Here is a 12,706-nt window from a genome sequence, read left to right on the forward strand (position 1 = left end):
TTAAGTCCTCCCTTAATAATTTTATTAACAACATGTTGTATGTCCTTTTAGATTTTTAAAAATATATATATCATCTAGTTATATGTAAATGTGTTGTTTATTTGTCTAAAATGGTATCATAAACATAGATTATTTTTTCCTAAAACATATGACCGACATCTTGAGGTTACTATATTAATAAAGACTGCTGGCATTTCAGAAAATGCCCTAGATATATCCTATAACCTCAGCCCCAAGAATTCATTAAAGGTGATATAAACTGAATTCAGTTTCTAAAGTTCATTCTCCCAGATCCTTTACTTTCGATCCCCTGGGTTTAGAAGATGAGTTAGGCTGGAGAAAGAGCTATGAAGAACTTCCCTGAGGAAGAGAGGGTAGTAATGTTGTTAAAATCCTGCGTGAGCCAAGGTGGGGGGATGGTGCATTCATGAACACTTGGCGTCTGGCAGGTCTTCCTCTCCTAGAAGGATGAGGGAGGAGGGTGATAGGACTAGAATGGAGCCCTCTCTGCCAGACTTACAAACCCCCACTCCTCTAAAGTTCTGTGGCACTTATCAGCCCCTCGGGGACCCAAATGTCGCTAGCTCATGCAGGCTTTATGGGGCACAGAAAGCCATTGCTTCTGCAACTTCTCTAAGAAGCCAGAGCCCAAGAAGCTCCGTGCCCTGAGGAGCAGGACCCTGAGGTGCATGACCCCGCTGTGGTCACCTCCTGCCAGCATTCACTTCTGTTCGTCAGGGGCCCTGCAGACGGAAGCAGTGCTCCAGAACGCCACCTCATCCTCACCCCTTCCAAAGGCTGTTCTTAAAATCAGCTCAAACGGGAAAATAGTAACTGTGATAGACTTGACCTTTGAAAAAGAAACCTTAGATCCTCTTTCTGGTAGCTGGGAAGTGCAGCACTAGCAACAGCACCGTGTAAGTCACTGACAGAAGAGGGGCTGGTAGCTGCAACTCTCACCAATACAAATGAGAGGCAAAGGCAAATTACAATATTATCCTGTGGACGCTTCAGCTTTATTTCCCGGGGATTTACTGTGTGGAATTGCAGACTGTGTTTTCCTTCAGCCCCAGTGCATTAGAATTGGAACAAGAGGATGTGGCTCCCTGCAGGCTCTCAGCCCTTGCCCAGAATTAGACGTCAGGGAGGAAGAGACAGTGTGGTCTCTTCCATCAGGACTCCGTCTCACCTGGGGCCTTGGTTTGCCAGGCAATATCACAGATCAGGTTCTGACAAGTAAAGTAGAAAATCACAAAAGAAAGAATCCTTGAACATTTATCTACCACTAAATCCATCCCAGGCAGAAGAAATTTTCTGCAATTTTTGTTGGTAGTTGTTTTGAGATTCAAGGAAACAAAGAACAACCAATTCGGTAATAATGATAAGAAGCAGACAGTGAGCAATTATCCGATAACGGGATAAAAATATAGAGGAGGGGCGCCTGGGTGGCGCAGTCCTTAAGCGTTTGCCTTCGGCTCGGTGCGATCCCAGCGTTCTGGGATCGAGCCCCACATCAGGCTCCTCTGCTAGGAGCCTGCTTCTTCCTCTCCCACTCCCCCTGCTTGTGTTGAATAGAAAATTAGTGAATTCGGGGCACCTGGGTGGCTCAGTCATTTAAGTGTGTGCCTTCACCTTAGGTCATGATCTCAGCATCCTGGGATGGAGTCCCATGTTGGGCTCCCTGCTCAGTGGGGAGTCTATTCACTTTCTCCCTCTGCTCCTCCCTACTGCTCAATCTCTCTCCCTCTCTCTCTCTCTCTCTCTCAAATATAGATAAAATCTTTTTTAAAAAAAATTGTGAACTCAATTGCACTTATAGGTATTTATCCAAAGGATTCAAATATAGTGATTCAAAGGGGCACATACACCCCAATGTTTATAGCAGCAATGTCCACAATAGCCAAAATATGGAAAAAGCCCCAGATTTCCATTGACAGATGAATGGATAAACAAGATGTGGTGTATATATACACAATGGAATATTACTCAGCCATCAAAAAGAATGAAATCTTGCCATTTGCAACGATGTGGATGGAACTAGAGAGTATTATGTTAAGTGAAAATAAGTCAGAGAGGGGCACCTGGGTGGCTCAGACGTTCAGCGTCTGCCTTCAGCTCAGGGCATGATTCTGGCATTCTGGGATCGAGCCCCACATCAGGCTCCTCTGCTGAGAGCCTGCTTCTTCCTCTCCCACCCCCCTGCTTGTGTTCCCTCTCTCGCTGGCTGTCTCTGTCAAATAAATAAATAAAATCTTAAAAAGAAAGAAAGAAAGAAAGAAAGAAAGAAAGAAAGAAAGAAAGAAAGAAAGAAAGAGAAAGACACCGTATGATTTCACTCAAGTGTGGAATTTAAGAAACAGAACAGATGAACATAGGGTAAGGGAAGGAAAAATACAGTAAGATAAAAACAGGGAGGCAAACCATAAGAGACTCTTTTTTTAAAAGATTTTATTTATTTATTATTTGAGAGAGAGCATAAGGGGGGGCAGGGAGAGGGAGAAGCAGAAACAGACTTCCTGCTGAGTAGGGAGCCCAACTTGGAGCTCAATCCCAGGACCCCAGGATCATGAACTGAGCTGAAGACAGATGCTTAATGGACTAAGCCACCCAGTTAAGAGACTCTTAACTATAGGGAACAAACAGGATTGCTAGTGCAGAGGTGGGTGGGGGATGGGGTAATTGGGTGATGGACATTAAGGAGGGCACTTGATGTAATGAGCACTGGTGTTATATGCAACTGATGAATCACTAAATTCTACCCCTGAATTGAATAATACACTCTATGTTAACTAACTTGAATTTAAATAAAAAAATTAGTGAACTGATAGGTCACAAAAAAAAAATTTGGTATGATATTTTGAATGATGAAATAAAAAACAAACCAGAAGAATAAGAGACAGATATTCTGTGAGAAGGTCTAACAAAATGCATAATTAGAATCCTGAAAGTCGAGGAAAGAAACTGGGCAGAAGCAGGATTAAAGGGATAGTAGCTGGGAATTTGAAAAAACTGATGAAAGATATGAAGCCACAGATTCAAGAATCACTACAAACTCCAAGCAGGACTAATCAAAACAAAACAAAACCCAGACCTAGGCACATTAGAGTAAAACTATTCAAAACATTTTCAAAAAATTGATCAATGTATATACATATGTGTGTGTGTGTGTGTGTGTGTACATATATATATATATATATATAACCACTGCCAACTTAGAATCCTGTTCTCAGTGAAAATATCCTGAGATAAAATGAAGGTGAAATAAAAACTTGTCAGCCAAAAATTGATGGATACATCACCTGCGGACACGTACTAAAGGAAATACTAAAGAGCGTTCTTTACAGAGAAGGAAAATGATCACAGATGGAAATAAGAGATGAAGAAAGGAACAAAGAAGAGTGGAAATAAGAGATAAGAGCAAGGGAAGTGTAAATATATAGGGAACATAAATATCGATTATGATAATGCTTTGTGGAATTTATAATACGTATAGAATTAAAATGCATGGCAACAATGTCGCTTAAGTTCAGGAGGGGGGAGGAGGGGTAGATTAATGTACTAAGGTTTTAGTATTATCAAAAGAGAGCAAAAATTCAAAGCAACGTTAGCTTTGATAAAGATGTGTATTGCAGTCTGTAGGGTAACAACTATAGGAATAGTAAGAGTGCACCTGTGATACATGTGTGTATCACCCCCACGTGTGCACACGCACACACACACAGAAAAGGGAGCATCCATCAAAATGTTTTTTTTAATTAATGACTTTTTATTATATTATGTTAGTCACCATACAGTATATCCCCGGTTTCCGATGTAAAGCTCGATGATTCATTAGTTGCGTATAACACCCAGTGCACCATGCAATACATGCCCTCCTTAATACCCATCACCGGTTTATCCCATTCCCCCACCCCCCTCCCCTCTGAGGCCCTCAGTTTGTTTCTCATAGTCCATAGTCTCTCATGTTTCATTCCCCCTTCTGATTACCCCCCCTTTCTTTATCCCTTTCTTCCCCTACCGATCTTCCTAGTTTTTATGTTCCATAGATGAGAGAAATCATATGATAGTTGTCTTTCTCTGCTTGACTTATTTCACTTAGCATTATTTCCTCCAGTGCCGTCCATGTTGCAGCAAATGTTGAGAATTCGTTCTTTCTGATAGCTGAGTAATATTCCATTGTATATATGGACCGCAACTTCTTAATCCAGTCATCTGTTGAAGGGCATCTCGGCTCCTTCCACGATTTAGCTATTGTGGACATTGCTGCTATGAACATTGGGGTGCATATGGCCCTTCTCTTCACTACGTCTGTATCTTTGGGGTAAATACCCAGTAGTGCAATGGCTGGATCATAGGGTAGCTCAATTTTTAACTTTTTAAGGGACCTCCACACTGTTTTCCAGAGTGGCTGTATCAACTTGCATTCCCACCAACAATGTAGGAGGGATCCCCTTTCTCCACATCCTCTCCAACAATTGTTTCTTGCCTTGTCAATTTTTGCCATTCTAACTGGCATAAGGTGGTATCTCAATGTGGTTTTGATTTGAATTTCCCTGATGGCTAATGATTTTGAATATTTTTTCATGTGTCTGTTAGCCATTTGTATGTCTTCATTGGAAAAGTGTCTGTTCATATCTTCTGCCCATTTTTTGATTTGTTTATTTATTTCTCGTGTATCGAGTTTGAGAAGTTCTTTGTAGATCTTGGATACCAGTCCTTTATCTGTAGTGTCATTTGCAAATATATTCTCCCATTCCGTGGGCTGCCTCTTAGTTTTGCATCCATCAAAATGTTAACTGTGGTTGCATGTGGATGAAAACAATCTGGTTAATTTTTACTTTCCTTTACTTATCTGTATTTTTAAAATTTTTCATCTAACATTTAGAGAAGAGAGCATCAAGGAAGCTCTGCCTTCGAATTTTATGACTTGTCTATTTCCTTTTCCAGCACTTTTGAACTACAGCTAGATGATTAAAAATAACTTTGCCATTACTTTGAAGCCCATTTTTAAAAAACTGAACAATCTACCCTGAATAGCTTTCCCTGTCATTAAATATTATTGTATAGTATTTGTAACGGCTATAGAGCAGTCTGTTGTATAACTGCTCTATAATTTATTTTCCTATTGTTGGACATTTGGATGGTTTCCAATTTTTAGAAGTAATAAATACCTCTAATAAGCATTCCTTCATACATGATTTTTTTCCTGAAGATATATTCCTAGAGGTATAATTGGTGGGTTAAAGAGCTGACAAAATATTAAGTTTTTTTATTCATATTACCCCATTGCCTTCCATTAAGGCTGTATCTAGTTGCTCTTACCCTGCAGACCAGCGCAAGAGTATGTGGGATATATAAAAATAGTTTTAACAGCGTGCACGCACTCCGTGTCTGTGACAGCTTGGCGCTTGCTGTCCGTGCTGCTGTGGTCACACCTGGAGAATTAGACCCAAGGGTGCAGGACTGTGTGGAATTCACAGAAAAGAAGCAGTCTTATGAGTTCGTGTTAGGGAAAGCTCCATGGAGGAGGTGAGGCTTGAGGGAGGCCACAAAAACAGATAATTGACTGGTTCAGAGGTCAAGGAAACAGCTGATGTGAGGCAGAGACAGACTGGCCCCAGCAGAAGGTGTCTCAGAGTTGGGGGGTGGGGGTGGAGGAGGAGGTGCTACCTGCCGCCGATGGAGCAGGAGCAAACTGGTGCTGGGCTGGCTGCCAACGGAGCAGCCAACCCCTGCTGGGCTGGGTAGACCGGGTAGCAGCATCCAGGCTCCGGAGCGGGCGAAGGCTTGATGAAGGAGACACGTTGGTGTCCTCATTTGACCCCACACTTGGTGATTCCTCAGAAATGGACAGAAATTGAGGTTTTTCTCCTTTTCATTATATTAAGGAGAAAAAAAAACCCAACTCTGCCAATTTGCTAGATATTCTTGGAAGGATAATAAAGATGAAACTTTCTTCCTCTCTCAGCAGAACGGAATTAGACTCACCTTGTTAGATTGTGCTGCTACCAATTAAAGAGAGAAAAGAAACTCCGAGGAAACATTCTCCACTTTCCAGCTGCTCTGATTTAATCCGTGTAAATTCCCCGAGGACCTTAAACTAAATCGACCACCAAATATTGAAAAATAAAAACAAACTGTTAAAGGGATTGCAAGGCAGGCCTTTCCTTTGGTTTAGGAAAGGGGGGGAGTGGAGATGTTGGATGGGAACCCCTTAACAGGTGAGGAAGAAGGACGTTTAGGGCACCTTTCTTTCTCTCCAGGGATTTCAAAGCAAAGATTTGTAAAGACTCTAGGAACACCCAGCCAGCACTGGCTCTTGTGAAAGCAGGTAGGGGCCTCATTAGAGACCCGTGCAAGCAGCCGGTCTCCCTGCCCAGCAAGGTGCAGTGCGGCCTGAGTGCAGCCGTTGGCCCGGGCTGGGGACGCTCTGTCCCGTGCGCTGGGGACCCAGGGACCGGGAGGAGGGGCGCATCCCAAGCCGGTGTGGACGCCAGGTGACTGCTGCCAGGGCAGACCCACCCCCCACCCCAGGAGCAGGCTAGTTAGCCCGTTACCCAAACACACAGCCACAGTCTGCCCGGAAGAAGCCGCTTCGCCCTGGGGCAGGTCACCTGCGAGCGCAGTGTCTCTGGCAGTGGGGGAGCGAGGAAAAGGTGCCATCGTGGGACAGTGGTGCCCTCTCCCTGCCTGCGCCAGGGTACCGCCTGCGGCCTGCGGATTGTGTCCCTGATCTCTGCCCCCCTGTGGAGTTTGTCACTGAATTCAAAAGCAGGACTTTGGGGGTCAAGAAATAGAATCTTGGATTTTTGATTACTGAGTTCCTGTTGTTCTTTATACTAATGAAACGACCTGAGGTTTATGAGTGACGGAGTCACACTACCCAGGTGACTTGAGGTGATTTGCCTTTTCTCTTCAAACCTGTCTCCTCTGTAAAATGGGGCAAGAATAGAGGACACCTCAGAGGATACTGTATTAGGTGACACGGTGCCCTTTACCGTGTGGCGGGGGCCTGGCACGCAGAAAGTGCTGGCAAATTAGGTCTCATTCACACTCCTGGGTCCAGGAGAACTGTTGCCTGGATGGACCTCAGTGGTAGTCAGGGGTCAAGTAAAAATTACAAGCTTCTTATTAAAAGGAGAAAAAATGTTTCTTTTTAAAAAAAAATCAAGGCAGATGTGTTCCTTCTGGGCAAATATGCCATATCTGAGTCTAAGCATGAAGTGGGGAAAGAGGTAAGACAGGCAGGCAGTCATGGGTAGGCCTCCCAGGCCATGTGAGTATCATCCAGATGAAACCGGGCCCCAAAGAAATCTGAGGTGCTGGATTTTCTTAACTATTTAGTGCCCTGCTCCATTCAGGTCTTTGTTTCCCTGATTTTCTCTGGCTCAAACATGTGTACTTTTGTGGTAATCTTGACCTGTATGGGCAGCTGGAAAATAATTAGGTGGCACTGAGTTGGAATACATTTGGTATTTTCCTCTCTCAGTCTAACTTACTTCACTTAGCATAATACCCTCTAGGCCCATCCATGTTGTCACAAGTGGCAAGAGCTCATGCTTTTTTATGGCTGAGTAATATTCCAGTGTGTGTCTATATACCAATCTTCCTTATCCAGTCATCTATCCATGGACGCTTGGGGTGCTTCCATATCTTGGCTAATGGAAATAAACATAGGGGTGCATGTATCTTTTTGAATTAGTGTTTTCATTTTCTTTGGGTAAATACCCCACAGTAGAACTACTGAATCGTATGCTATCTCTACTTTTAACTTTTTGAGGAACCGCCATACTGTTTTGCACAATTTATAGTCCCACCAACAGTGCACAAGGGTTTTTTTCCCTCCAAATCCTTGCCAACACTTGTTGCCTGGCCTTCCCCTTGATAATGCAGTGGGGAACCCCCATCTCATGACACGGGGCAGACAGGAAGGCAGCCAGCTTGGTGGGACCCACATCATGGGCAGTCGCTACCAGCTGAGCCTTCTTGTTTCCCACCCACATGGTGACAGTGTTAACCCCAGCTCAAAGGACAGTCAGCCTCTTCGTGGGGACATCCCCTTTGTCTGCAGCTTTCTTCTCAGCCCAGGCCAACAATCTACTTCTCTTGCTTTGTCTCCGGTCTGTACTTGTGGGCCGGTGTAAGCAGCTGAGTAGCTGTCTGGCCGTCCAGGGCCTGGGCGAACTGGTTGATCACAGGAGGCACTTTGAGACGTTTATGGAGAAGAGCCCTTTGCCGCTGCAGCTGGATGTCGTGGGGCTATTTGACAAAGCGGGTGAGGTCCCCTCTGGGCTGGAGGTCCTGTCTGATGCCAAAATTCTTGGGCCTTTTCTCAAACAGGGGATTGACGACCTTCTTGGCCTCCTGCTTCTTCATGGCAGCAGGAGCCAGGCCACCTTCTTCCCCTTCGCCTTCTTTCCTTTCGGCATCTTGGATGCTGGGGGAGAGAGTCTGTATGTCTTTTGAAAAATGTCTATTCATGTGCTCTGCCCATTTTTAATTTTTTTTCTCTTTTGGTGTCGAGTTGTATGACTTCTTTATGTATTTTGGATATTAACCCCTTCCTGGATCTATCATTTGCAAATATCTTCTCCCACTCAGCGGGTTGCCTTGTCCTTTTGTTGATGGTTTCCTTTGCTGTGCAAAACTTTTCAGTTTGATGTAGTTCCATTAGTTAATTTTTGCTTTTGTTTCTAAGATGTCTTAAATCTCGACATCTTCTTCTTGCTCCCAGAGACTAAAACTCAGATATTGCTTTTACAGTTTGCTCTAGGAATAGTCTTTTCAAACTGAGCCTTTTATTTCCTTGGAAGACTCGGTTTCCCCCTGCTGTGCTCTGCAAAATTCTGGCTTTGCCAGCAGAAGGCCTCTGTCTCTCCAAACGGAGCGTGCGTGTCGCCATCCTCTCAGGGAGACCCAACATTTTTCTGCACACCGTGGCAAGAGAAGGGTTGTTGGAAAACTCCTTTTGGTGAAGTACCTTCTTCTTCGTAACGGGGGTGCACTCGCCCTCACCTTCACTTTGCCCAGATGGAGCAATGCTGTGCAAAGCTAGTACTTAGCTCCCTCATGAAGTGTCTCTAGGTGTTACTGTCTGATCACTTCATGGCAGATGACATTTTCAGAGATGGACGCAGTGATGTCTCTCACCGCCCATGCTCTTCCGCAATGTGACCTTGACACTCTTCCCACTGAGAAGTAGGATTTGGGTCCCCCTCTCCCCCCATTGGATCTTGGTGAGCTCATGATTGGTTCTCTCGGTAGAGGGACAAGCAGACTCCCCTTTGCGACAGATGCAAGGTGATTTCTGAAACAGGGTCAGGCCAGGTAGCTTCAGCCTAGTTTTCTTGGAATGCCCCTCTTGGGACCCCTCCTCTCAGGACCTTGCCACCGGGCTGTGAGAAGCACAAGCCGGGAAGGGTGGTCCAGCCCCCAGTTCCAGCTGAGCCGCCCTTCCGTTTACCCCAGCTCGGCACCCGACGTCCACCTGGGAAGCGGAACCTCCAATTGCAGGGATTCCTATCCGCCAGATCTCCCCAGCCGTGGCCCCAGACATATAGAACAGAGAAGACCCTCCTCCACTGTGCCCTTTCTAATGAGTGATTTCTGGAATCCGTGAGCATAATAAACAGTTGTTTTAAAGCACTACATTTGGGGTGGTTTGTTATACAGAGTAACCAGACAGAGCATGCGCACACGTCATATCCAGCGCTGCGCGGTCACGCGGTGACGGGACTCGGGGCTTCATTCACAAATGCACAGTCCCCGAGAATCGAACTTTAAACAACAGCCCCTCTCCACCTCTGTTTTAAAAGGAGAGGAAACAATGCAAGTTCAGGTTTTTCTCTGAACATCGATTCAGTGATTTGAGAACAAGCATGAATATTTAAAAGAAAAAAGATACTGTAAACATTAAATATACTGCTCAGATCTCAGCGCTGCTTTTGTAACGTAGAGTCGCGAGTTTTCTTCCATTCGCTGCAGGTGCCTCCGATCCGTGCAGCCATCCGGCCCTGCTCGAGAGAAGTAGGACACCCGCGCCTTCTCTTCCCGGCCTGCTCAGACTCAGGGTCAGGTGGAACCGTATGGAACCACCATCTTGTAGGTCATAAATGGTGACGTCCCAGCAACGTCACGTGGTTCAACCTAATGTGAACATCCACCTCCTCAAATAAGTACCACTGAGTCGTATTCTTCAAAGAAGATTTTACTTATTTATATGAGAGAGAGTACCAGTAGGAGGGGCAGAGGGAGAGGGACAAGCAGACTCCCCGCTGAGTGCAGAGCCTGACAGGGGGCTCGATCCCAGCACCCTGAGATCAGGACCCGAGCCAAAGTTCAATGCGTAACCAACTGAGCCACCCAGGTGCTCCCTGAATTGTATTCTTAAGTCTCAACCTCAATGGGATTTGCTCCCAGCTTTCCTTTCCTATCCCACTCCACCTAAATTGGATTATTCCCTATCACAGCACCTTGTCCTTTCCTCCACAGCACTTATCACAATTTGTAATTGCGTATGTGTTTATTATCTAATGTCTGATACTCTAACTAGACTTCTATAAACTCCGTGAGCCCGTGCGTGCACTGTCCATCACTGTATCCCCGCCCCTGGCACGAGGCCTGGCACGTCATGCTCACTCAATAAACGTCAGCCAAATTAATGTCCATACAGTGTGGCTCTTTTCATAAGCAGACAATGTTTTTCTTCTGTTGCCAGAGTGCCCTGTACACAGTGGACCTTCTCATTGTTTCTGGATCCAGTGTAAGCTTCTAGAGAAATGACTGGTTCCTAATCCCGACTGCCCCTTAGAAACGCCTGGGAAACTTTTACAAAATGTGGAGGGGTCTTCCTCACATCAATCAAAGCAAGGTCTCCAAGGAATGGAGGCCAGGCAGGGTTGAGAAACACTGCTCCAGAGGGCAGAGACCCCATCTGCAGAGGTCGCCACAACAAGTTTTGTGAAATCGTGCTCTCTTGCTGTTGCCTTAGTGGGAGAGTTTCAAGCCACGATCAGGTAATTTTCTTCTCGGTCCCAGGAGGCTTCTTTGGACACATCAGGGGTTGCCGCCAACAGTAAGCTTTTGAGAACTGATCAAACTTATTTACAAGTAACTTTTTCGGTGGCTGCACGAAGGGGTGGCCTATTCATAGACTCAAATACTGCCCCCAGATCAGCCCCAAAGAAGCAGGAAATATAAATTAGAAGAGTGTGCTTCAAGGCAGACTCTCCAACCTCTCCTTCTGACAGTCCTCCCATGCTCAGACCCTTCCTGCGGAGAAATTCTCTAGCCATTATTTAACCTTTCCTTTCTTATCTTTCTAGCTCTTGGGATCTACCATAGGTCACAATTTAAGGGGAATCCACACACCCGTCCACTTAACCTTCTTTCTATCCATCCACCTCTTTGTCCGTTTGAACACAATACCCGCTATGTAGCCTTTCTACACACCCAGGAGCACGTCTTACCTATTATAGGGCGCACCAAACTGCATGAGACATAGTCCTGCCGCCCAGTGAGCGCATGGAACCAGAAACTGACACTAGGTATGTGTTATTTTGACAACTTGTAAGAGGTGTCATTGGGACACAGTGAGGAGAAGGATTCCTTATCGGGAGGAGAAATAAAGGACGGCTTCCCAATGGTGGCATAGCCTGGACACTGCTAAGTAGGGGTCCGCCTGGTTGGATTTCTCCACCGCCTGGGCCTAAGCAGAACCTAACCCGTAGAATAGATGCAACAGCCTTGGACGTGATCAGAAGGAGGCAGGTAGTAGGTAGGTTTTTGTTAAGCCTTTACTCTGAACGTGGCATCGGACCACAGGGGACCCCCTCTTCGTTTCCTAGGTACAGAACACGTGGTGCATTTGTTACCCACGTTCACACACAACTACTTGCATTTTCATAAACTTTATTGATTCCACCGTGTTCTTTACAGCTACTGATTTTATAGACTCTTCTCATCAAACTGCAAGTCGATTATTTCGCTTTGTACATATCGTAGTCCTTGGATTGCTTACTTTAATGGCAAGAGCGTTTTCGCACACTTGGCCAGTGACACTGCTGACATAGCACGCTTTATCTCACTTTACTGCATTGTTCTTATTAATTCTTCCACAGCCAGCTAAGCTGTTTCTCTTGGGAATTGCCTGGGAGGCAGAAAGTCTTATTTCTGTCCACTTTGGTATTCCTAGGGATGAGCAGAATTTTGAATTGGTTTCACTTTCCAGTAAATACAAGCTGCCTCGTCCGACTCAGGGTCGCCTTGCTTATCTACTCCTGCATAACAAAGCCACCGAAATTCAGTGGCTTAAAATAATCACCACCATGCATTGTATTTCAGTGTTGTGGGTCGACTGGGCTCCTCTGGATGGTTCTTCTGCTCCATGCGGTGTGTGATGGGGCTGCAGGCATCTGGGGGCGCCACTGGGAGGGCACCCCGACGTGGCTGGCACCCACTGCTGACTGGACGCTCGCTGGGGCTATTGACCAGAGGACCTTAGTTCTCCGCCGTTGGGGTTTTCCACATGCTTGAGCTCCTCAGAGCTCCATCTGGATTACAAGAAGGAGCATTTCTAGCACACCAGAGCAGAAACTACAGATCTCCAAAGGCTCAGCCTTGGGTGTCACAGCGTCACTTTTGTCATCCTAGTGGAGGAAGAAAGTCACAGGGCCAGCCCAGACTCAAGGCGAAAGGCTGGAGACTC

General features: G+C 45.6%; 1 pseudogene; it reads right to left on the reverse strand.

The window, feature by feature from the left end:
- Positions 1 to 5,632: 5,632 nt before the first annotated feature.
- On the reverse strand, positions 5,633 to 8,429 carry LOC103659056 (annotated as a pseudogene).
- Positions 8,430 to 12,706: the final 4,277 nt, after the last annotated feature.

Source organism: Ursus maritimus, unplaced genomic scaffold, assembly GCF_017311325.1.
Source record: "Ursus maritimus isolate PB19 unplaced genomic scaffold, ASM1731132v1 scaffold_3, whole genome shotgun sequence".
NCBI lineage: Eukaryota > Metazoa > Chordata > Mammalia > Carnivora > Ursidae > Ursus > Ursus maritimus.